General features: G+C 42.2%; 1 long non-coding RNA gene across 3 annotated transcripts in view; it reads left to right on the forward strand.

Annotated features, from left to right (window-relative positions):
* Positions 1–26,467, forward strand: part of LOC106506544 (uncharacterized) — a 143,206-nt gene that overhangs the window by 2,435 nt on the left and 114,304 nt on the right. Inside the window, exon 1 of one of the 3 annotated variants that reach the window (XR_014830948.1) lies at positions 5,690–5,782. The exons of the other annotated variants lie outside the window; for them this stretch is intronic. This is a non-coding gene — a long non-coding RNA (uncharacterized LOC106506544). Of the gene's footprint in view, positions 1–5,689; positions 5,783–26,467 lie in introns of those variants that run through there. 3 annotated transcript variants of the gene reach the window in all.

A 26,467-nucleotide genomic window follows, 5' to 3' on the forward strand; every position in this document is an offset into this window, starting at 1 on the left:
TGAAAAGCAAAGCCTGATACCTTCTTTTACTGCTATCCAAAATCCTTCATCTAGGGCTTCTTACTTCCTGCCCTTGATAGTCACTATAATCTGATATTCAGGGGTAGGGGACTGGGAAGCCACTCAGGGTGATGTACATTTAAGCTTTTCATCCTAGAAGTGGGTCCTTAAACTCCTTATTTTATACACACACACATATATATATGTATACACATACACACACACACACACAATATTATACAACCTAAGGATTTAAGCTTCACAACCTAAGGATTTAGTCTTCTCCCACCAAAATCACAACCTAAGGATTTAATCTTCTCCCACCAAAATTTACAGACTCTCAAATGCACAACATACATGATTTTAAGGAATTCCCTGAGATTAAGGAATTTGTGGTAGAGATAAGCCTGAAAGCATACTTTTAAAAATTTCAATTAAACCAGCTTAAATTGTATTTGAAGATTTTAAAATAAGGGAGTCACAGGTTTATTGTGATTTAGCTCTTCAAGAGCTGGCAGAACCCTCCCTTGCCCATCTTCCTATCCTGGAGGGGGTCCAGGAAGCAGAGGGAATTGGTAAGCTCCCATACCCAGTCAGATGTAGAGCTGGTTTTCAAATCCATTTCCCTGGTCCACAGAGCTGTGCTCTTCCTCTGCCCCTGAGGGAGGTCATACATGGCAGCCACTGTGACTTACACAGTAGGGCGTGAGATGGGGGCAACTTGGGCAGCCCTCTGCCAGAGGTTCTTATGAAGAGGACAGATTGTCCTTGGTCCTGAGTGGCTCATGTACTGATCTGTCTGGAAGAAGGAGTTGGGCCAGATGATATTTTGACGTCTTCTAGTTCCAGGTGGTTGGCTTCCTTTTGCTGGATAAAGTGGCCTCTAAAGGCAACCTTGCTGCCCCTTCTGCCACGCATCATCCAAGGTCGGGGGAGTGAGGTCTCATACACTCAGCTCCCACCATCCTCATATATCTTCAAGTCGAGGATGATGGCACTTCTCTTGAACTGGTTTACTACCAAGGGGGAGTGGAAGGAGAAAGAGGATGCCAGGAAGTTGGCAGAAAGCTGGCAATTGGCACAAAGACAGTGATGTGGGAGGGAAAGAGTGGGGCAGAATGAAGAGCAAGTTCCGAGTCCACATTTTGATTGTGGTGGCCCATTTCCCACTTCCCTGGGCATTAATTTCACCAGCTATTGAACAGCCAGCAACACACCATTGAATTTATGGAGGCTGTGTCTACATAATCACAGTAACCAGCTGCAATGAGAAAACTCAGCCTATCTGACATTTTTCTGTGGTGGCAAAAGGCCAGGAAAAAAAGAGCAAATCTGAGACTCAGATTTGGTTTATACTTGTTATTTAAGAGAATGGTTTCTAACCTAGTTGAAACCTTACATCTTGATTCAGGTCTCAGGATGTGGAAAGGATTATTGAGCCAGATAGAGGGGTTCAAAATCCTTGTAGATTTTAGACATGTTGTAACTTACCAGCATCTTTCATGAAAGTAAAACAAACATCCCACCATAAGGCAAACAGGTATTACTAGTCTTAAAAGGAGCCACGTACCAGGATGCCACTGAGCGTCTTGCTTATGGTCCTTTCCCTGTTGCTCCTTTCCTCCCTTCACTGAAGATGCTCCTTAACTCCTCTGGCTGATATTTGACCCGTGGAATCGACCATTTGTTTAGGTGTCATGACAATACAAACGATATTTCATTTTCTCGGTACTCCCTGGGGCAAAGCCAAGCACAGAGCTCTGACTCACTTGAGAGTTGGGGAAGAAGAACCTTTTCATTATCCATCTGATTACATTAGAAACCTCTGATGTTGCAAACTCCCATTTCTGTGAGCCCTCTAGGAGAAGCTGTCACTGGGTTTGACCTGGGGGAGACCAAGGCTGTGAGATTCAGAGATCTGCTTAGAGAACTTGTGGGAAGAGATCTCTCACCTGTGATGGTGCAGTTTTGCATGGTACTTCCTCTCTCGCTCTCTCCAGTTTTCAATTCAACTAGCTGTATACAGGAGCATCTCTTCTGTGTAAGGCACCATGCTAGGTGCTATGGACAAATCAAAGGTGATTTAAACCAAACAATAACCTTGCACTGATCTAGGTGCCATGGGAGATGATGATGATGGTGAGAGTACATACAATGTGGCAGGCATGGTGCTAGGTACTGTGTGTGTGTACTTACATCTTCACAACAGTACAAGGTAGAAATTATCCCCATTTTAGAAAGGGGGAAACTGAGGTTCAGAAAGGTTCTATGACATGGTCAAGCCCATTGAAGGAGTAAAGAGCATTGGTATTCAAAGCATTGTTGTCTGGCTCCAAAGCTTGCATCCTTCTCTCTGTACCAGACTGAGATTTAAAAAAAAAAAAGGCAGCAGAAGGTTCAGTGTTAGCCCTAAAGGAAATTACAGCAGAAGACAGAATGTGATCAGGTTCCCGAGCGAGGCAGAGGTCAGGGAGGGGACGGCGTGGCAGAGCTGTCCAGGCGGGAAGGTTCTGCAGAGGAGCTCCTTGGGTCAGGCTTTCTGGGCTCCCAGGTCAGCACTGCTGCCAGGCCTGCTGAGGATTTGAGAGCGGACTTGGACTGTAATCCTGCTTTCCTCATTTAACAGCTGCTAACGTGACCTTGGGCAGGATGATAAAGGGACGAAGAGTCTGAACACTAACATCTGACAGCCTTGGGTCTGTGTCTCAGTTTGACTAACTTATTAGCTGTGTGTCCTTGGGCCAGTCACTTAACCATTCTGAGCTATGGTTTCCTTATCTGAAATGAAAATCATAATAGTCCCTTCCCTGAAGGGCTGAGGGGAGGATTAAATGTGACAATGTGTGTAAAGTGCCTGGCATAGAGTAATAGTGATAATATCAGCCAAGAGTTATCAAGTGCTTACCACATGCTAGGCCTTGTGCCCCAAATGCCTTATGTATATTTTTTTTATTTAATCCTGATAACAATACTGTGAAGTGGATGCTATTATTATTGACAATGTAGAGATGAGCAAACTGAATCTCAGACTGGTTGCCCAAGGCCACAGGGCTGGCAGGTGGCACAGCTGGAATAGAGACCACCCAGTAAATGAGACTAAAATTGAAAAACGAATTGGAGGTGTGGGGCTTCTGCTTCATGAGATACGCTAGGGTTTCTGAAGACTTGAAGGAGGATTTTCGCCACTGCTATAGCCCAGGTGGGAGAGAGGAGAAGCACTTTTTCTTCTGAGCAGGAGATAGTGGCTGCAGTGGCAGCATTTCCTCTGCCTCCACAGGCAGCAAGTTGAAGGTTTACAGGAGCAAAGGATTTCAGCTCTCTCTGGGCAAACTTGCTTTTCTCTCTGGAAATTATAATTTGTCAATCTTTGGTGAGCAAGGATTCCTCCAGCCCAGAAATTCCAGTTGCATAGCATTTCCCTGTAAGCGAGAGAGCTCAGAGAAGCCTTTTGCAGTAGGCTGTTGAAGATTAATTGCCAAGTCATCCAGGGGCTGAAATCATGTCAGGAGCACACACATTTGGGGAGAGCCCGGAGCCCTGAATTGGGGGCTGGGGTGTTATAGAGCCAAAGTATGGAGTGTGAAAAGCCTCCTGAGTCTGGAACAAAGAATGGGTCCCTCCTCCTTCATGCCCCAGCAGCTTCTCCTGGAGGACAAGGTAACCGGTCTCTAACACCAACAGGCAGTGCTGCAGAACTAAGGGCCAAGGGAAGCGTATGCTGTTTTCTTGAATAACTCTGGCTTTGCCCATTGCTTGTCTGGAAATCTTTGGTGGCCCCCAAATTTCTCCAGAAAAGGTCTTTGGGTTGCAATCTGTGTGAAGGTGAGCACACAACTGTGTTTGCACCACGCTCTTCACAAGACAGATGTAGTTGTCTGTATCAGGTTGCTGACGGAGTGTTTCTGGGGCTAAAAACACTTCCGAGCTGTCTTTGTAGTGCCACGGTGAGAGTTTACTTTCTAACCACAGTTGTTGCAACCATCAAAGGTGAAACAAAGTTGTGGCAGTAGGCGCCATACAGCTGATTTTTCAAGACATTGGCCCCTCTGGGCTCCACTGCTAAAATCAAGATCTGAAATGTTAGAATCAGATGGACTCCAGTCCATCTAGTCCAGGGTCAGCAAACTAGATTTCCATGGGACAGATCCAGCCTTGTGCCTGTTCTTGTATACACAAGTTTTATTAGAGAACAGCTACGCCCATTCATTTGGGTATTGTCTAGGGTATGTCTATGGTCTGATGGCAGGGTTGTTCAGCTGCAACAGAGATGGCTATTCTGCAAGGCCTAAAGCATGTGTTCTCTGGCCGTTTATAGAAAATGTTTGTTGACGCTTGATCTAGTCTAACCACATGTGGAGACCCAAGGGCCTAGAAAGGGGAAGGGATTTACCTAAGGCAGAATCAGGGTCCATAGCCTGGAGATGTGACTTCACTCCATGCCTCTTTTTTGCCACCACTGTCACCCATTTCTGAGGCCTGGCACAGACTCTAAGTATGAATCTTAGCTTGGGCTGATCAGATGAGTAACCTTGGACAAGCTACACACACTCTTTTGGCCTCCATTTTTTTCATCTGAGACCTGGGGATAATGCTTTCTGTTTTTTGAGATAATGCACAACACATAGGTGGTTGCAAGAATTATGAGAGCTATAGTCTGTAATGCTTATGCTGGGACCTGGCTCATAAAAAACACTTGGCCCAAAGTGGCAAGATTATTATGGTGATGTCCTCTGTAATTTTATGTGTATTAATCTTATTCCTCCCTGCTCCAAATTTCATAAGAAAAAGGGATACCTCTTCCCAGTGGTTCTTTAACTTTTTGGCCCCTAGAACTTACTGAGAGCTGTGGATATGTTGTTTTACTCCACAGTTTCCCTAAATTCCTCGTAGGGGCTTCCTCAGTGCCAAGTTCCTGGCAGGGCCCCTTGACCAATTGATTTCCACCCTGTTTACTTCTTATTTTTGTTTGCCGAGCCTCTCTCCTGCTCACTCTATCTTGGTGCAAACTCTCACTTTTGGGAAACAGAACTAATCCAGTGTTTTACCATTCATCATGGAGCAGAACTTGCACTGAATAAAGTGAATGGACGCTGGCCTTTCTTGTCTTCTCAGAGTTCACAGTCTTAAGATGAATAACAGGAATGTCCCTCTGAGAATGTAGAGAGTCATGCCTGACATTGAACAGTGATGTGAGTTAAATAAGGAAACACATAAATGCATGACATGCATCTCAAGTTTCTCTATCCTTCCTCTTCTTCCTCTTTTGTGCTCTTCGAACAAAACCATCCAACCCCTTCTGGGGGGTTTTCACTTGGGGTGGCCACCAAGTTCAAAAAGGTCTAAAGGAAGTGGTGGGAACCTTCTTCCTTGGGGGCATCTAAAAATTGTATCTGGACAAAGCGTTAGAGCCCAGCATTGGAGAGGACAGGCTGAGCCCCTGGGGAGCAAGGCCAGGAAGTGATGTCGTAGAGTGATCTCTGCCTGCTCTGGCAGAGGTGACAGGGTAGGACCCTGGGATGGGGGTGGGCATGCTTGGGAAATAGTGACGTCACTTCAGGCCCCATGGGCACCGCAAGGAGGGAGGAGTGTGAGAAAGAGGCAAGTTTTCTTTGCCCATCTCCACCATGTCCTGAGGAATGCCGGGACAGGAAATGCCCAGCGTTTCTCAACTGTTTACTAGACGCCAGACAGAGGGATTTGGAAGGTTGCCTTGGGAGTCATGAAAAGATGAAGAGAGTAGGAGGAGGAGTCTTGGTTTTCTGCCTCTTGTGAGACTGCCCTGGTAAGTGCTCAGGGGTAGGGTATGTGGAAGATTTTGTGGGAAGTTCTAGACAGGAGCACCTGGGATAATGGCAGTTAGCGCCATTGTATGAATTCCGAGTTCTTGGAAGGGCTTTCAAATATCACCCCAATCCTTTGGAGTGCTCTCCGACCAGAGGTAAGCACTGCCTCCTCTGTTTTAACTATGAGTGCAGTTAATGCCCCAAGCATGTGCTGAGCTAATTCATAGGCATTATCTCACTTAATCACTCCAAACTAAACCTGGTGAAAGACACTGTTGGCTCCAATTTACAGGTGCGGAAACAGAGGATACAAGCAATTAATTAACTTGCTCAATATTATTCAGAGACAGGATTAGAGCCGAAGTGGTTGACTCAAAGCTGATACTTTTCACCTCTCAGGTAACCCAAGCTGGGCTGCAGGCTGACCTCACTGATAAAGAAAGTGACAGGAATTTCTGGGCACCTCAGCAGGCCAGAGCCACGGGGCAGAGAGGCAGAGATTGTTTTGGTTTGTATCCTATTGTACAATGCAAACAAAGGCCCTTCTCCTGGGTTGGATCTGAGGATTACACCTCTTCTCTAACCTCTCCCTGGGAACCTCAAGTGAGGTCAAGGTCTTGTATCAGGCTTGAGCCTTAATTCTTCCAAGAGGAAGGGAAGGAGACCTGATCCAATAATTGCCTTTAAGGACTGTAAAGGTTATTGATCCTATGACGGCAACTAACTGTTGTCAGAGAGGGGGGAGGGTGGAATGGAAGAGAGAGAATGTAGATGTAGACTCCAAAGACAGCAGGAGATATGTCAGACCTAAGGAAGTAGCTTATTAAACATCAGATCAAATTCCAGTTGCTGCCCCTTCCTAGCTTTGTGACTTTACTTCATTTATTTAAGCTTCTGTTTATTTGTAAAATGGGGATTTTAATGGTATTTACCCCATCAAGTTGTTATAAGGATTGAATGAGACTTTGGCATCTCCAAAGCCCTCAAAACGTGGTCGTTATTGTTGATGTTTTTTTATAAGCTTAAACACATACAACAGATTTCTCAGTATCTGGAGTATTTGGGTACAGATTTTCCTAGTTGATGTCTCGGTGATACTTTCAACCCTTTTCTTGCCAGGTGATATAATTGATTTCTTTCTTTTTTTTTCTGATATAAATAGCCATGAACAAAGAGTGGCTTGAAAAATAACAATAATAGAAAGAACACTAAGTAACATCTGTTGAGAGCTTACGGTGTGCCGGGCTTGTGTTCTGTGCTTTACATGCACGATCTCATTTTAACCTAAGAGTTCTATCAAGTAGGAGGAAACGATATATCTGGCCTTTGAGAAGCAACTTGTGAGATTGGCTGTACCTCATGTAGAGAGTCCAGGACTTGCTGAAAATATCTCTTCACATAGAGAACTCAAGGTTAGGTTGGAGACCAACACCAGTGGGTGTTGGTGGGCTTGGGGAGTGCGGTGTGGGGGCGGCGGGTCCTGGGAACTTGCTGGGCAGAGGGGAAGGGAACCTGCTTGGTCCAGCGGGCTGGGGCAGCTAGCTTGCAGCCTGTAATTCTTGGCCACTGGTACAATTAGTGTCAAGAGGAATTTTTCCTGTTTGTCAGACCAAAGAGGCCCACAGACTATAAACCATCATGTCAGAGGGTGACTGTTCGTGCCCAAGAAAGCAGGGAAGGGAGACCCATGTGAATGTCCACTAGCCCTCAATCCTGCAAAGAGAATCAGCTCCGTGAGAAGGAAAGAAGAAAAGGAGGGAAAAGGGCAGGGAACAGACTTCAGTGAATACATATTTTCAATTAAATCCCAGGGGTGGAAAGTGAAAAGAAAAAAATTATTCGGTCTGGAGCTGTTTTCTCTCAAGTCAAGCTGAGGAACTTGTCCCTAAGGCTGTTAGACCAGCTCCAGGTAGAAATATTTAGACCTTTGTTGTTACCTAAAAACTTGAGAATGTTCCTTCGCTCAGCCTGAGGACTGCCTGCTTTACCTCTTCTTGCGGCTGCTCCATGGGGAACCTAGGAATTCAGAAAGAAACAGGGAGTCATTTAGCAGACAAAAGTTTTCCTACATAGCCAGCGATGTTCAAACTTTACTCAGCATAAGATTCCCCTGAGTGAGCCTTAACATGCAGATTCTTGGCTCTTAGTCCCAGATAGTTTGATCCAGGAAGTCTGAAGTGAGGCCCAGGAATTTATGTTTTTTTTTTTTTTGCAAGAAATCCAAGGATTCTACTCCAGAAGCCCAGCAGGCCACATTTTGTGAAACATCATTTTAGTCCATCACCCCATTTTGCAGATCATCAAGTGGAGGCCCAGAAAGTGCAAATGAGTGGGCTGAATGTCTCAGAAGGTGTAGGTGTTAAGCCTAGGTTGTACGATTACCAATACTGCCAGTCTTGTCTTGGTTGGACCCATTAAAGATGACATTGGCCTCCACTTGCCGTGGCTTATTCTCCTTGTCAAGGGCCTGTGGCTCTTCAAGTCTCGAGCCAGAGTTCCTTCCTCAGGGAAGACAGTCTTGTCCCTCCCCATCTCAGTCCAGGTGAGGTTCCTTTCCTGACTGCTCTCAGAAAACCATATCCCTGTTCTCAGAGCATTCCCCCTGGCTTGTGTTTACTCACTCCTCCCTGTGGTTATTGGATCAATAGCCCTCTCCCTCCCTAGACTTCAGGCTCAGTGAGAGCAGGCAGGGTGTTTCTTTTTGCACATCCCAGGGGCTAATACACTGTTAGATGGCTCATATGTGTTCAATAAATATTTATTAGATGAATAAGAGAATGAATGAGTGAATAAAAGTCTTAACCGAGAGTCAAAATTAAGAAGAATTTGTGAAACTTGTGCCCTTTGATGGGGTTTCTCTTTTTAGACTTTTTTGGGGGTTCTCTCTTTTTTGGTCCTTTTTTAGGGCTGTACCTGTTGCATATGGAGGTTCCCAGGCTAGGGCTTGAATCAGAGCTATAGCCGCTGGGCTATGCCACAGCCACAGCACTGTAGGATCTGAGCCACGTCTGTGACCTATACCACAGCTCATGGCAATGCCAGATCCTTAACCCACTGAGCGAGGCCAGGGATCGAACCTGCATCCTCATGGTTGCTAGTCAGATTTGTTTCCACTGAGCCATGATGGGAACTCCAGGGGGTTCTTGTTTTTGACCCAGGTTTTTGATGCCAACCTCTAATCCCATCCCTAAAACCGGCGCTTCTTGTAGGCAAAATTGTGTAGAAAGTTTGCTCTATTTGATTGTCTCTCTGTTTATTTCTTTAATCTATCTTCTCAGTGAATTTTGTGTTGGAAATCTGTTCTCCTCTATGCAACCCCTGCTTCCTTTCAGCCCTAACCTCTGCTCCAGATCCCAGTGCTCTCTGGCAGGTGTGAGGTTATAGCTCACTGTGGTTTTAATCTGCACTTCCCTGATGATTAGTGATGGTGAGCATATTTTCTTCTGTTTGTTGGCCATTTGTATGTCTTCTTTGGAAAAATACCTATTTAGCTCCTCTGCCCTCTGCCCATGTTTTAATTGAGTTGTTTGTTTTTTGATGTTGATTTGTATGAGTTTGCTGTATATTTTGGATATTAACCTCTTATTGGATGGTTTTTTTTTTTGCAAATATCTTTTCCCATTCAGTAGGCTATTTTTTTGTTTTATTGATAGTTTCTTTGAGGTGCAAAAGCTTTTTGGTTTGATATACTCCCATGTGTTTATTTTTGCTTTTGTTCCATATTATAAAGACAACAAATAACAAATGTTGGCAAGGAAGCAGAGAAGAGGGAACCCTCTTACACTGTTGGTAGAAATGGAAATTGGTGCACAGAATGGAGGATCTTCAAAAATTAAAGACAGAACTGCCATGTAATCCAACAATTGAACTTCTGGATTTTTACCCAAAGAAAACAAAAACAGTAATTAGAAAAGATATATGCATTCCAAAGTTCATTGCAGCATTATTTACAATAGGCAAGATATGGAAGCAACCTAAGAGTCCACAGACAGATGAATGGATAAAGATATGATATATGTATACACCTACAACACACACACACACACACAGGAATATTACTCAGCTATAGAAAATGAAAGCTCATTGGGAGTTTCCTTCAAGGCTCGGGGGTTAACAAACCTGACTAGGATCCATGAGGATGCAGGTTCGATCCCTAGCCTCACTCATTGGCTTAAGGATCCAGCATTGCCATGAGCTCTGCTATAGGTCTCAGACATGGCTTGGATCTGGCATTGCTGTGGCCAGCAGCTGTAGCTCTGATTCGACCCCTAGCATGGGGACTTCCATATATAGGTGAGGCCCTAAAAAGCAAAAAAAAAAAAAAAAAAAAGAAATCTTGCCATTTGTGCCAACCACACTACGAGTTTATTTATTTATTTATTTTTGCTTTTCAGGGCTGCACCTGTAGCATATGGAAGTTCCCAGGTTAGAGGTCAAATCGGAGCTGCAGTTGCCAGCTGATGCCACAGCCACAGCAACATGGTATCTGAGCCGCATCTGTGACCTACACCGCTGCTCAGGTCAACGCTGCATCCCTGACTCACTGAGCGAGGCCAGGGATTCAACCTGCATACTCATGGATACCAGCTGGATTCATTTCCGCTGTACCACAACAGGAACTCCCACACTATGAGTTTAAATTAGACTGTGTGTATCATACCTAACACTTTGTATATTAGGTCTGACACATAGTAGCTCCAGTCAGTAATGTTAATTTTTCTTTCCTCTAAAGGAGGGAGATATTTTTCAGGGCTGGAGTAGGTAAGGGGGTCTCCAGTGAGGAGGGGTGCTCTTGGGGGCTCTAGGAACATATTCAACTTTTTCAATTCCATGAATGTATCATTTTCATTCAGAACTTATTTCTATTATGAAACAATTACAGAAAATAATATATATGCATACATATATGTTTAGATGTATACACACCTATATGTACATATATAAATGGTTGTTCAAGGGTCAACTCTATTCTCTTCATATTCAAGCAGGCTCTTAGGATCCAGCTGTTTCATACCTTTTTACTTGCTGTATGTACACCGAAGGGGAGAGAATCACAGCTGGAAGGGATTGTAGAGGTTGTGTGGCCCTCCCCTCATTTCACAGATGTTGGAACCAAGGCCAGACAAGGCACATGACTGTGGTCACTCAGAGCCAGAACCAGGACTGAGGCCTCAAATATCCAGTCTCAAACTCTTAGAAGTATATACACTTAATATAACTATATATTATGTGCATTATTTAACCACTAAGCAAAGGAAAATAGCTTCTAAAAGGATTGAATAAATGATGATATGCTCTACCAAAAAAAAAAAAAAAAAAGAAAATAGTTCTAAAAATCATCAAACTATGTGCTTATGGTAACTTTATGGAAAGGTCTAGAAAACAAAAGGGAAATCAGCTTTTTAATTCCACTATCCAGAGAGAGCACTTCTGTAAACATTTTGGCAAATGTTTTTCAGCTTCACACACACACATGCACACACACACATGCACGCACACACACACACACACACATCTTGCTTGGGCCTATAGCCTCCATTCTATATCCCTTTGTACTCATGACTGTTCTCTAAGCCCCCGACCTCTCAGACCCAGGATGACCCTCCCCTGCAGCTCTAGGGGTGGACACTCTGACCCAGTCAGAGCCAGTTAGAGCCCAGGGACTCTGTTTTCAGAGGTTGAGGATGAGACTATGTAAGGTTTGGAGAAAGGTCCAGAGGTGTTCCATTCATCATACAACCACAGTAAGGGTGCCTGTCTGGGTGTGGAGCTGAATAGAGCTGAGTGATACTGTCCATTCTTCCCACACACTCTCACAGGACTTTCCAGAATAATCCCCATGCATTACAGTAGCTAGCTGGCTGTTATCAGTGGATCTGATTCTTAGTAGAAGGATTTTGAGCAAGTTGCTTAATCTCTCTGGGCCCAATTTCCTCATTAGTAAAGTGGAATAAAATTTGGGAGATTATGGTGAGAATAATCTACTACTGCTACTATCAGTACTACTACTAATAATTAAATTTACAACTGCTTCTATTAATTGTTTCCTGTGATCAGGACTTATGCCAAGCAATTTAGTATACTGTTTCATTTAATTTTCACACCTGCAGAGAATGGAAGGGGGAATCTGTTTATGATTGCCTGTGTAATGGTGAAGGGATGACGTGCAGGACCAGATTCCAGCTGCCCTGGTTCCTGTCATAGTCATTTTGCTGCCTGATCCCTTTTATCTCTTTGAATGTTTGGTAGGGGATCTTGGTGCATTTCAGAGCCTCTTGGCAGGGGCCACCTTTGCCCTCCACAGGGGACAGGACACTGTTTCCAAACTAGAAGAGTGGGAAGTGCTTACTGGGCTATTGCCAAGAGGCTGGGACACTGGCCAGAGCTCTCTCTGTCTACAGTCCCCCCTTCTTGGCTGTGCCCCAGTGTTCCCTAGGTAACCACGGGGACGCGGCACAGATTTATGGCCCTCCTGCTCCTGAGCAAGTACCTAACATGTTCTGTCTGAGAGCGGTGGTGTCTGGCTCCCAGATGACTCATCATGAGGAGAACAGAAACATGTGGGCGGCACAGAAGGTAAACCCACTTCTCACCTCCCCAAAGCAAGAAGACCAAGAGGAACTGCTCCTTCACACAGAGTATTAAAAAGGCAGATGTTCAAGGCTCCCACTTGATAGATGGGAACACTGAAGCCCTATTCTATCTGCTCTTTCATGTGTTAGATGAACTTGGTTGAACTTTGTGCCAGGCATACGGGGAATGCAAACATGGAAAAAATACAGACTCTGCCATCAACAACACTATCAACTAAGCAGGGGATAAGACATGGAACAGAAACCTTTGCCAGGGATGGATGTTAAAGTGTGGGAGGACTCAGAGACTTAGCCTGTGAATCACCTATTTTTTATCCGCGTTCAATATTGTTCTAAAACAAATGCACATTCTTTTCTTTTTTTTATTACTCAAATGAATTGATCACATCTGTAGTTGTGTAATGATCATCACAATCCAATTTCACAGGATTTCCATCCCACAGCCCAAGCACATCCCCCCAACCCCCAAACTGTCTCCTCCAGAGACCATAAGTTTTTTCATGTCTGTGAGTCAGCATCTGTTCTGCAAAGAAGTTCAGTCTGTCCTTTTTTCAGATTCCACATGTCAGTGAAAGCATTGGATGTTGGTGTCTCATTGTATGGCTGACTTCACTTAGCATGATAATTTCTAGGTCCATCCGTGTTGCTAAAAATGCTGGTATTTTGTTCATTTCAGTGGCTGAGTAATATTCCATTGTGTATATGTACCACATCTTGATCCACTCCTCTGTTGTGGAAATTTAAGTGGTTCCCATGTCTTGGCTATTGCAAATAGTGCTGCAATGAACATTGGAGTACAAGTGTCTTTGCGAGTCATGGTTTTCTCTAGATAGATTCCCAGGAGTGGGATTGCCGGATCAAATGGTAGTTCTATGGTTAGTTTTCTGAGGAATCTCCATACTGCTTTCCACAGTGGTTGCACCACTTTACAATCCCACCAACAGTGTACTAGGGTTCCTTTTTCTCCACAACCTCTCCAGCACTTACTGTTTGTAGACTTTTTGATGATGGCCTTTCTGGCTGGTGTAAGGTGGTACCTCATCATGGTTTTGATTTGCATGTCTCTAATATTGAGTGATGTTGGACATCTTTTCATGTGTTTTTTGGCCATCTGTATGTCTTCTTTGGAGAACTGTCTGTTTAGATCTTCTGCCCATTTTTTGATGGGGTCGTTTGCTTTTTTTGTATGGAGCTGCAGAAGTTGTTTATAAATTTTGGAGATTAATTCCTTGTCAGTTGAATCACTTGCAAGGATTTTCTCCCATTATGTGGGTTGTCTTTTCAATTTTTTTTTTTATTTTCCCACTGTACAGCAAGGGGGTCAGGTTATCCTTACATGTATAAATTGCAATTACAGTTTTCCCCCCACCCTTTCTTCTGTTGCAACATGAGTATCTAGACATAGTTCTCAATGCTATTCAGCGGGATCTTCTTGTAAATCTATTCTAGGTTGTGTCTGATAAGCCCAAGCTCCCGATCCCTCCCACTCCCTCCCCCTCCCATCAGGCAGCCACAAGTCTCTTCTCCAAGTCCATGATTGATTTTCTGAGGAGATGTTCATTTGTGCTGGATGTTAGATTCCAATTAAAAGTGATATCATATGGTATTTGTCTTTGTCTTTCTGGCTCATTTCACTCAATATGAGATTCTCTAGTTCCATCCATGTTGCTACAAATGGCATTATGTCATCCTTTTTTATGGCTGAGTAGTATTCCATTGTGTATATATACCACCTCTTCCGAATCCAATCCTCTGTCGATGGACATTTGGATTGTTTCCATGTCCTGGCTATTGTGAATAGTGCTGCAATGAACATGCGGGTGCATGTGTCTCTTTTAAGTAGAGCTTTGTCCGGATAGATGCCCAAGAGTGGGATTGCAGGGTCATATGGAAGTTCTATGTATAGATTTCTAAGGTATCTCCAAACTGTTCTCCATAGTGGCTGTACCAGTTGACATTCCCACCAGCAGTGCAGGAGGGTTCCCTTTTCTCCACAGCCCCTCCAGCACTTGTTATTTGTGGATTTATTAATGATGGCCATTCTGACTGGTGTGAGGTGATATCTCATGGTAGTTTTGATTTGCATTTCTCTTATAATCAGCGATGTTGAGAATTTTTTCTTTTCAATTTTTTTAGGGTTTCCTTTGCTGTGCAGAAACTTTTCAGTTTGATTAGGTCCCATTTGTTTATTTTTGTTTTTATTGTCAATACTCTAAGAGGTGGATCTGAGAAGATGTTGCTGTGGTTTATGTCAGAGAGTGTTTGGCCTATGTTTTCCTTTAAGAGTTTTATAGTGTCTGGTCTTCTATCTAGGTCTTTAATCCATTTTGAGTTTATTTTTGTGTATGGTGTTAGGGAGTGTTCTAATTTCATTCTTTTCCATGTGGCTGTCCAGTTTTCCTAGCACCACTTATTGAACAAGCTGTCTTTTCTCCTTTGTATATCTTTGCCTCCTTTGTCATAGATTAGTTGGCTGTAGGTGCGTGGGTTTAATTCTGGGCTTTCTATCCTGTTCCAATGCACATTCTTGTGATCATCATGGTGGAGTCAAAACCATTCATGATTTGAGAGCAGGTTTTTTTTTTTTTTTGCCACACCTTCAGTATATGGAAGTTCCCAGGCTAGGGGCTGAACCAGAGCTGCAGCTGCTGGACTAGGCCACGCTACAGCAATGCGAGATTTGAGCCGCATCTACTCATGGCAATCCTTGACCCACTGAGAGAGGCCAGGAATTGAACCTGCATCCTCATGGATACTAGTTGGGTTCGCTACCCGCTGAGTCACAATGGGAATTCTGAAGAGCAGATTTTTAGAAGCAACTGATAGTTCTTATGAAGGCACCTAATACTGGTCCTTGTCCCCTCTGTCCAGGGTTGCTTTCACAACTTCCCCTGTGCTGTTAAAATGGCTGGGGGCTGATCCCTCACTCCAGGCTGCAGTTCCCAGGCTCCCTGGTCACTTGGCTTCTAGCTGGGTTTGGTCAGTGGTGGGCATGGTGGGAAGGGGAGAAATAGGAGAAGTCAAGACATCTCTCTCTCTTCCTCTTTCTTGAGGCACTTCCATGGCTCCTGCTCCACCAGACAGGTCCAATATTAGCTATCTCCATTTCCATCTCCATCTCTGTCTATCTATATCTATACATATATATTTCAAGGGTTTTCTATATACTAGCAATAAAATTTAATACAAAAGAGATTTCACTGACAATAGCAACTAAGTAATACCCAGGAATAAACTTTAGCAAGAAACGTATAAGACCTAGAGAGATAAAATGAAAAAATTTAGTGAGGAGCATGAAAGTTGACTTGAATAAATGAAAAGATATATTATATTTCTGGAAGTATTGTAAAGATGTCAATGCCCCACCATTTAGTCTATTAATTTAAGACAATTCCATCCAAAATATCAATGGGCTTTGGAAAGAATCTAACAAAATGTTTCCAAAGTGTTTCTGGAAGAATAAATGCTTAAGGATAGAGAAAAATGTTTTGAAAAAGGAGGGTTATGTGTAGGGAACTGCCTTACCAGATTAAAAAGCTTTATGATGTGACTATTGGAGGGTTATGTTGGCAGATAGTTGGAATACAATAGATTATCAAAAAGCATATCCAACTGTGCATGAAAATTATTATGTGATAAAGGTGACATTTCTGCTTTCTACAGTTGGTGTCAATTTTGGATATTTGGCTGTTTGGAAAAAATAAAGTTAGAGTCTTACTTCTCACCTTACATAACATAAATTTCACATAAATTAGATATTTAAATATGAATGTCTAAATTATAAAATACTAAAAGAAAGCAGAGGTGCATATTTTTAGCTTCTTGGGTTAGGGAAATTTTTTTTAGCACCAGCATTAACATTAGAAGCCATAAAAGAAAGAGTATCAATAAAAATATAAAATGTATGTAGAAAAAATTTACTTATTATCCAGTGAAAATACAAAGGATAGGAGTTCCCACTGTGGAACAGTAGGTTAAGGATCCAGCATTGCCGTAGCTGTGGTATAGGTCATAACTGCTTCTCAGATTCAACCCCTGGCGCAGGAACATATGGATGCCATGGGTGTGGCCACAAAGCAAGCAAGCAAACAACCAACGCCCCCCCCATATAGTCAACCTATTTCAATAATACATAATTAATATTAGATATTTAAAAAAAATCCTTGGAGTCCCCATTGTGGTGCAGTGGGTTAAGAGCCTGACTCGTATCCATGAGGATGAGGGTTTGATCCCTGGCCTCACTCAGTGGATTAAGGATCCCATATTGCTGTGGCTGTGGTGTAGGCCAGAAGCTGCAGTTATGATTTGACTCCTAGCCTGGGAACTTCCATATGCAACAGCCTTGGCCATAAAAAAAGAAAAAATCCATATAGATAAATCATGAAAATATGAATCACTTCCAAATAATGTGAAAAGGACATGAATGGATCAATCTTAAATAAAATGCATGGGTAATCATGCAGAAATTTCTATGTTAATAAAAGAAATGAAAATTGCATAACAATGGTATCTGTTTTTTACCCACTGGACAAATAGAAAAGAATAAAACTGAGTCTAAAAAGTGAAAAGGGTGAGAGAAAACTGACTGTCTCATACAGTGATGATGGGCGTGCAAATTGGCACATTTCTAAAGGTGGACAGTATGTGTCAAAAGATTGAAAATATGAAAGCCTTTAACATAGTTATCCCACTTGCTGGAATTGTCCTTAAGAAAACAAGCAAGCAAATGCATAAAGATCAGTCCATCACAGTTTGGATATAAAAAATACCATATGACTCAGCAACCCCCCTCTTGGGGCATATTCCAGATAAAACTTCCATTGAAAAAGACACATGCACCTGTATGTCACTGCAGAACTATTACCAATAGCCAAGACATGGGAAACAACCTAAATGTCCATTGATAGATAAATGGATTAAAAAGATGTGGTATAAATACACAATGGAATACTAGTCAGCCATAAAAACAACAAAATAATACCATTTGCAGCAACATGGATGGAACTAGAGACTCTCATACTGAGTGAAGTAAGAAAGAGAAAGACAAATACCATATAATATCACTTGTATCTGGAATCTAACATATGGCACAAATGAACCTCTCCACAGAAAAGAAACTCATGGACTTGGAGAACAGACTTGTGGCTGCCAAGAGGACAGGGGACTGAGTGGGATGGTCAGGGAATCTTGGGTTAATAGATGCAAACTATTGCATTTGGAGTGGATAACCAATGAGATCCTTCTGTATAGCACAGGTAACTATATCTAGTATATATATATACTTTGCTGTACAGTAGAAACTGACAGACCACGGTAAGTCAACCATAAGGGAAAAATAAAATCATAAAGTAAAATAAAAAAATAAAATCATAAAATAAAAAAGCGAAGTCACAGACACTCCCCCCCCCCCTTATTGGAAGCAGCCTAAATGTCTGCCGAAAGGGAACTGGTTAAGGCATTATCATACATCTATACAGAGAATTCCATGCAGCTATTTAATAACAGTGGTGTAAAATTATGATGTATATATTAATGACATTCTATCCATAAAATATTAAAAGTAAAAAAAAAAAAACGGTGCCAAACTATACAAATAGTTCAAATCTACTTTTATTATATATAAATGTTTAAATGCTTTAAAAAGAGGTAATAAATATATTGGCAAATACATTAGCTGAGCTTGTGTCTGAGTAGGTGGAGAGATTATAGGTGATTTCATAATTTTCCATATTTTTGGTAGGTTTTCTTTTCTTTCCTTTCCCTTCCCTTCCCTTCCCTTTCTTTTCTTTTTCTTTTGTCTTTTTAGGGCCACACATGCAGAATATGGAAGTTCCCAGGCTAGGGGTCGAATAGCAGCTGTAGCTGCTGGGCTACACCACAGCTCACAGCAACGCTGGATCCTTAACCCATTGAGTGAGGCCAGGGATCGAACCTGCGTCCTCATGGTTGCTAGTCAGGTTCGTTTCCACTAAGCCACGATGGGAACTTCTTCTTTTATTTTTTTAAACAATGGACATGTAATCAACCTTTTCCCTCTCTCCTCAAGAATTATTTTGAAAGGGCAAAGTCAGTTGGAGCCAAGTCTGTTAAATCATGTAGGAATCAAGATGGAAGACTTTGTTGCTTAGGGATGCGCTAAAGCTTGTATTATCCATTTTCCTGCAAACATTTTGGCTCATTTTTTTTTCTTCTGCTAGACATATTCTTTCTATGCTGGATTCTTCCTAATGACCCCAGGTCTCTCCGCATATTAAAGTCCCACCCATCTCTGAGGATTAGCAAAGTCCCTGGGGACCTTCCCCGCCTCTGCAGCCCAGTCTGCTTGCTCCTTCCTTGGGGCTCCCACAGCACTGTGGACATAGCCCTGGCACAGTCCACACCTCCTCCCAGGTATCACAGATTCTTGGGGATTTGTTCTACTCCCCTACCTTCACAGGAATCCAGATGGAGTTTTGCAGACTGGGATGAGGGTGGGGAAGTCCTGCCTGAGAGAACAGAAGGCATCAAGTTGGAGGGGGCTCAAGGCTCACAGCCAGGAAGGTCCAAATGCAGGAATCAGGGAGTGACTAACTCTGGCTGGGTGGACTTAAACTGGAAGCAGAGGCTTGAGACCTATAAGGACCATGTGCTTGAAAGAACATGTGGTTCTAGAAAACTAGCTTTAAGAAACTTAGGCAAAAACAGGAATATACTGTGTTAGGTGAATATAAGATGCAATTCAAAACCTGCCATGTATCTGGGCTTCAGGAGCAATTAGACCCAAGGATTGAAGACCCTTTGAATTACTCCTCATGTACCATATTTCATCTCTGTTCCTTTCCACAGGATGAAACTCTCTTTCTGTGATGCACAAGAAACAAGACCACAACAATTCCTCTTTTTTACGTCTTAGTACATGGGCAGCCATAAAAAGCCTGGCTTCTTTACATCCATCTTGTCCCAAGACTCCCATGGAAGGGCTCAGATAAGTCTGAGAGTCAGGAGCTTGATCTGGACCAAACGGCTATCAGTAGGCAATGGCTTCTATCACCGGCTAGGCTTTGGTACATGACCGGCCCTGAACTGTAAACACTGGTCAGAGAAAAGGGGTTGCATTTTTCTGGGATAGCATATATAGTCACTGCATTGATGAGGAAGAGACAGTTCTTAGCAAGAAGGGCCTCACAGGTATTCACTTCAAAGCACATAAAGACCCAAAATGGGGTAGAGGAAAGAAGAGCCTAAGGGTTTGCCTAGAAACCCACTTAAAATGTGAAAATTATTTTTATGAGCCAACTGGAGTGTAACGTTTGAATGGATTGGACACCAACCTTATTTTTTCCATCTAAATTATAAATGTTTCGAGGTTCTGGACATTTCTCTTGTTGTTGCTCATCTCTCAGTGTTTGTCATAGCCCCTTATACCTAAGGGGTGGCCAGTAAAGGATGGTTGTTATTTTGATTTAGGGTGTTCTCTATGGGGGTTTTGAAAACGCCTGGATCTGCAGTCCTTCCAAAAGAGGACTAGAAGCATTGCTGATATAAAAAAAAAATGTACAGCCTGACTCCCCAGGTGTCAGGACACATTTGGAAGTGTAAACTCGGTAAGCATGGCCATAACTGGTTTCGTTTTTGTTTTCTAGTCCCATTGTGTGCGTGTGGTGTGTGTGGGAGAAGCACTCCAATGGAATCTAGAATGTGCATCATGACACGAGCATCTCAAAGCATTGTGCAGACTTCTCATTTCTGTTGTGCTCCTGTCAGTGATATCAAGACCAGTTCTGGCCAGAGTGAGAGGAGGCAACAGTCACTCTTTAGATCCATGAATTCATACATTTTCAGTTAGGATTCTTTTAATGGGAAGTCCCACTAACTACTTAAGCAAAAGGAATTTATGGGTTCATTTTAGAGAATGTCTGGCTCCAGGAGAAGCTTGGTATAGGGCTCAAAGTGTCTGACCAGAGTACAATGTCTCTATTTTTTTTTTTTTTTGATTTTGAATTTTTGCTAAGGGCTCTATTTTAAAAAAGAGTTTCCTCTCATGCTCAACCAACTTACGACCAACCTTTCTTGGGGCAACATCCTTCTAGGCACATCCAATAAGAAAGGTAAAGCCCACTTCAAGTCCCTGAACTTGCATCTCATTAGCCCTGTTTAGGTCCAGCTCTGAACCAGTCACTGTGGCTGGATGAGATGCCTTGCTTGCTTTAGTTTAGTCATATGCTCATGGCTGGAGTAAAGCATAAAAGTTGAGAGTGGGAAGGGCAGCTCCCCCAAACAAAATTGGGCTATGATGTCACAAGAGGGGGAGGAGAACAACAAAGGTGAACAACACAGAGTTAACCACATGCACATTTAGCAGGGTTTTTGGAGACCCTGTCATCCAACAGCTCATTTAATAAGCTATAAAACTGAAGGCCAGAAAAGTGAAAGAGGTTGCTCCAGGCCAAGCACCAAATTAAGAGCCAGGCCAAGGACCCTTTACTTCCCATTTGGAACTCTTTGCACTAAATATCTACTCTTTAAGGACGCATCTCTTCAGACCAGGTGATCAACTCCTACCTCAGTTTTCATTTCCCTCAGGAGCAGGGCTACTGAGCACAGTTGTGTAGGTTATGGATTGCACAATTCCAGAGGGTTCCATTTACAGTGATTTTGAATTCTATGAATGACACCCTTCAGAGTTGTGCAGAGCATACCTGGGCATACACAGGAGTCTTGCATGGGAGTAAGGATCTGGAAGTTGTTCTTCAGTGGGGCTGGAAAATATTTGTCACATATAGTGATACTTCTCCCTCTACTACTCACATCAGACATTGCCTGGCAATCATGTCACTCTCCCACTAAACCTAGGTTTTTTTTGTCTTTTGAAGGCCACACCTGTGGCATACGGAAGTTCTCAGGCTAGGGGTCTAATCAGAGCTGTTGCTGCATAGCAATGCCAGATCCAAGCCACATCTGCGACCTACACCACAGCTCACGACAATGCCAGATCCTTAACCCACTGAGCAAGGGCAGGGATTGAACCCGCAATCTCATGGTTCCTAGTTGAATTTGTTTCCACTGAGCCATGACGGGAACTCCAAAATCCAGATTTAATCTAAGAACCTTTCTCAACCCACACTCTAGGTTACCACCAGCATTCAATGTATCTGGCACTTGTGCTAAAATCTATTTGCCATCCTATACTAGAGTAAGCAGCTCAAATGTGTCCTCAGCATGATTCCCTCCCAAGCCTCTACTTTAGCATCTGTTCATTGATACTAGCATCAGATAGTGAGAAAACTCCCAAGCAAAACAAGAGGTCAGTACTGTCAGGATAACTTCATGGAATGTTTTAAGGATTAAAGGAGATAATACAAATAAAATCTTTAGATAGTGATTGGCATCTTGTGAATGGTCAATAATTAATAATTCAAAATAATAATAAAATATTTAAAAGTCACATTTTTGAGGTGCTAACAGCCCCCAATGTCTGTATTCTTGATCTAACTCCTAGGTTATCAACACAAATCAGATGTATACATTGCTGAGTATGATTGAAATTCTTATGAGAGTTTCAGTTCTCTCCCTCTTTCTCCTTCTGGGGATCAGGTTCTGTGATCCTGTGGTTTTTATTTTTTATTTTTATTTTGGTCTTTTTGTCTTTTAGGACCACACCTGCGGCATATGAAAGTTCCCAGGTTAGGGGTCTAATCAGAATTACAGCTGCCGGCCTACACCACAGCCATAGCAGCGTGGGATCCAAGCTGCATCTGTGACCTAAGCCACAGCTCACAGCAACGTCGGATCCTTAACCCACTGAGAAAGGCCAGGAATCAAACCTGCAACATCATGGTTCCTAGTCGGATTTGTTTCCACTGCGCTACAAAGGGAACTCTAAGATCCCGTGGCTTTTAAAATCTAGTGGGCATAATTGTCTCCCTTCTTAGACCTTATGACCATCTCATGAGTCAGTGTCTTCTGTCTCTCTCCCTCCTTCACACCTGCTGCCCCCTGCTTTCTATGTTCATAGGAAACCAGTGAACTTGTGGTGGTGACAAGGATTAGGAGGGGCCACCATTTAGTGGTTTTCATGGATGATGCAGAAGCAGCCAAACACACTTAGCAGGTTCATAGACACCAGCACAATTGGTGTCATTCTTTTTTAAAAACTTAAAAAAATTTAATAGTACAGTTGATTTACAACATATTACTTTCAGGTGTACAACACAGTGATTCAATATTTTTATAGATTATACTCCATTTAAAGTTACTATGACATAATGGCTACATTTCCCTGTGCTGTGCAATATATTCTTGTTGTTTATTTATTTTATACATAGTAGTGTCTCTTAATTCCCTACCCCTATCATGCCCCTCCCACTCCCTCTGCCCACTGGTAACCACTAGTTTGTTTTCTATATCTGTGAGTCTGTTTCTGTTTTTTTTTTTTTTTTTTTTCTTTCTAGGGCCACACTTGTGGCATATGAAGGTTCTCAGGCTAGGGGTCCAATTGGAGCTATGGCCACCAGCCTACACCACAGCCATAGCAACACAGGATCCCAGCCACTGAGTGAGGGCAGGGATCGAACTTGCCACTTCATGTTTCCTAGTCAGATTTGTTTCTGCTGTGCCATGACAGGAACTGCCTGTTTCTGTTTTGTTATATTCATTTTTTTTAGATTCCATATATAAGTGATAAAATATATCAAATATAGTATTTGTTTTTCTCTGTTTTTTCACTAAGTATAATACCCTCTAGGTCCATCCACATTGTTGCAAATGACAGAATATCATTCTTCTTATGTATGAATAATATTTCATTATACACACAGACACACTGCATTTTCTTTTTTTTCCCCATTCATTTGATAAGTATTCACTGATCATCAATTATCTGCCACGTATTAGGTATAGAGCAGAAAAAGAAGTTGCAGAGTCATATGAATACAGGAACCAAGCAGGAGTGCTTTTGCCTGCCCATGGAAATTAGGTGTATTACTATAAGGAGGGGGGTTCGAGGGGTAAGGAGGGGACCATGGCAGCCTGGAGATGCTTAGTCTTATAAAGGGGTCAGATGCTCTTCAGCTTTATTTAATTTCTCTATCCAGGAAGGCAGATCCAGTGTTGCTAGTTCTGATTTTTCACAAGTATCCAAAACTCAGAACTTTTCTGTGAAACCTTCCAATGTGTAAATGTTGCAATTAATTCAAAATACTTTTAACACCATACACCCTAACAAAGGAGGTCTGCAGTCCACCACATTGTAATCTTCTAAAAACATTCATAACACAGAACCTCATTAGTACACATTTTCTTTTGCTGGTGGACATATAGGTTGCTTCCATGTATTGGTAGTTGTAAATAATAATGATTGCAGTGCATGTATCTTTTCAAATTAGTGTTTTCACTTTCTTTGGATATATGCCTATGATTGGAATTAGATCATATGATAGCAATATTTTTGTTTTTTGAGGAACTTCCATGCTGTTTTCCATAGTGGCTATACCAATTTACAGTCTCACCAACAGTGTGCAAGAATATCCCCTTTTTCTAAATCCTCATCAACATTTGTTATTTGTGTTCTTATTGGTGATAGCCATTCTGACAGGTGTGAGGTGATATCTTGTTTTTGTTTTGATTTGAATTTCTCTAATAATTAGCAGTGTTGAGCATCTTTTCATATGCCTGTTATCAATCTATACGTATTCTTTGGAAAAATATCTTCTGTCACTTTTTAAAAATTAGGTTGTTTGATTTTCTTGATATTGAGTTGTATGAGCTGTTTATAAATTTTGGATATTTACCTCTTATTGGTCATATCATTTGTGAATATTTTCTCTTAATAGCTTTTCTTTTCCTTTTGTTGATGGTTTCCTTTGCTGTGCAAAAGATTTTAAGTTTAATTAGGTCCTATTTGTTTATTTTTGCTTTTCTTTTGACTTCAGAGACTAATCCAAAAAATGTTGCTCAATTTATGTCAAAGAGTGTTTTGCATATGTTCTCTTCTAGGAGCTTTATGATTTCAGGACTTACATTTAGGTCTTTAATCCATACTGAGGTTTCTTTTTCTTGTTTATGGTATGAGAAAATGTTTTAATTTCATTCTTTTACATGTAGCTCCCCAGTTTTCCCAGCACGACTTACTGAAGAGACTATCTTTTCTCCATTCCATATTCTTGCTTCCTTTTTTGTGAACTAAATGACCATAAGTGTGTAGGTTTGTTTCTGGGCTCTCTATTCTGTTCTATTGATCTATGTGTCTGTTTTTGGGTAAGTACCATACTGTTTTGATTACTGTAGCTTTGTGGTATAGTCTGAAGTCAGGGAGTGTGATACCTCTAGCTTTATTCTTTTTCTCAATATTTTTTTCTTGACAATTCAGGGTCTTTTGCGGTTCCATATCAAATTTAGGATTATTTGTTTTAGCCTTTGTCCTTATCCTGGTATTGGGCTTTTTATAAGTGGAAGAGGAACAGGTGGTCAAACTCTTTAGATGTCTGCTTAGACTCAGAGTGATAGAGAATGTCCCAGTAGGAGGGGATTTTGAAGATCATGTGACCCAAACTCTTTTCTTCATAGAAGAAGGCACTGGGGCTCTGGAAGCAAAATCTTGACTCAAGTGTTCACCAGCAGGAACAGGACTGGGTTATTTTGAAAACCGCGATGGGACATCTCTGTGAAAGTTACCCGTTGGTACTTGACCTTGAAGAGAAGCACTTCAGGAAATTTGGAAGATAATTATGGAAGACTTTTTTCCCCTTTTTATGGCTGCACCTGCAGTATATGGAAGTTCCCAGGTTAGGGGTCGAATAGGAGCTTCAGCTGCAGGCCTATGCCACAGCCATGGCAACATGGGATCCAAGCCACATTTGTGACCTATGCTGCAGCTTGCGGCAATGCCTGATCCTTAACCCACTGAACAAGACCAGGGATGAACCTGCACCCTCATGGATACTATGTTGGGTTTTTATCACACTGAGCTACAACTCCAAGAAGACATTTTTGGAGACAGTGAAATTTTGAAAAATCACTCTGCTCAAATGGCTGCCTGATTCATCAATGGGTGGGGCCCGTCAAGACGCTGTCAAATCATCCAGTGGGAGAGGCTGAGAACTCCAGAGAAATAGCCCATGGAGTCTAAAAAAGCTGCACTTCCATCCCAGTTCTGCCACCTCCTTGCTGTGTGACTTTGGGTCAGTCACTTGATTATCTGAATCCTGATTTCCTCCTTAGCTGCATGGAGATAATAAAGCCATTGTCAGTTGGCCTCAGAGGGTTGCTGGGCAGGAAAAAATGAAAGAAATGCAGGCAATTTCCAAAATGCCTCTATTATGTAAATAAATATTTGAAACCTCGACAGAGTTTGGTTACATGGACCTCTTTTATTATCACAGAAGTGAATTCTTGGATTCTTATGTGCTAGGCGCTGAGTTAGGCACTTCCCCTGTTATCCTTGACTATGTACAATGATCCTGCATCTTTCTGTCTTGGTGATTTGGAGAAATAAGATGCTCATTCTGCCCTGTGCAAGACCGCACTCTCTGTCCCTGAGTATTGTGTCTAGAGGTTGTTACATCTGAGATTCCATTGGAGCGTGGCCGATGAGTGTGTTTCCTGTGATGATCACGTCATAAAACAAGAATGGATTTGACAGAGAACCTAATGTGCTCTTCAACATGCAGTTGGTTTCACATCGTGTTAAATTTCCAAGCTCTGTGAAATAAGGGACTTGTGGGCCCCTACCCTTTCTCTCTACCGTTCCACACCCACGTTAAGTGAACAATAGACCGTCATGTGCTCCCTCCCATCCCTGAGCACACACCTTCCATCTGAGTCAGGAGGAACACTTGAGAATTCCAGGAACACATTTAATCACTTCAAATTAGTTGGTGCCATTCAACTCTGCGGAGTTAATATAAAAGCTGGGAATTACAATAAGTGTTCTTGTGGAAGCACATTGACGAAAAGGTGTCTTTTTTGGGGCTCAGGTTTGGTTACACATCCAAGGGTTTTAACATTTTAAGGTTATCTGAATTGATTTTGAGTAACTGAACTGGAAAATATTCTCTCTTCTTTCTTTGCCTATTGGTAGGTTGCTTTTTATGTATTTAAACAGAAGAACATCCC

Source organism: Sus scrofa, chromosome 16, assembly GCF_054392235.1.
Source record: "Sus scrofa isolate SSC_HxYL_T2T_F1_AM1 chromosome 16, Sscrofa_HxYL_maternal_Yorkshire_Landrace_v2.0, whole genome shotgun sequence".
In the NCBI taxonomy this organism is placed as follows: domain Eukaryota; kingdom Metazoa; phylum Chordata; class Mammalia; order Artiodactyla; family Suidae; genus Sus; species Sus scrofa.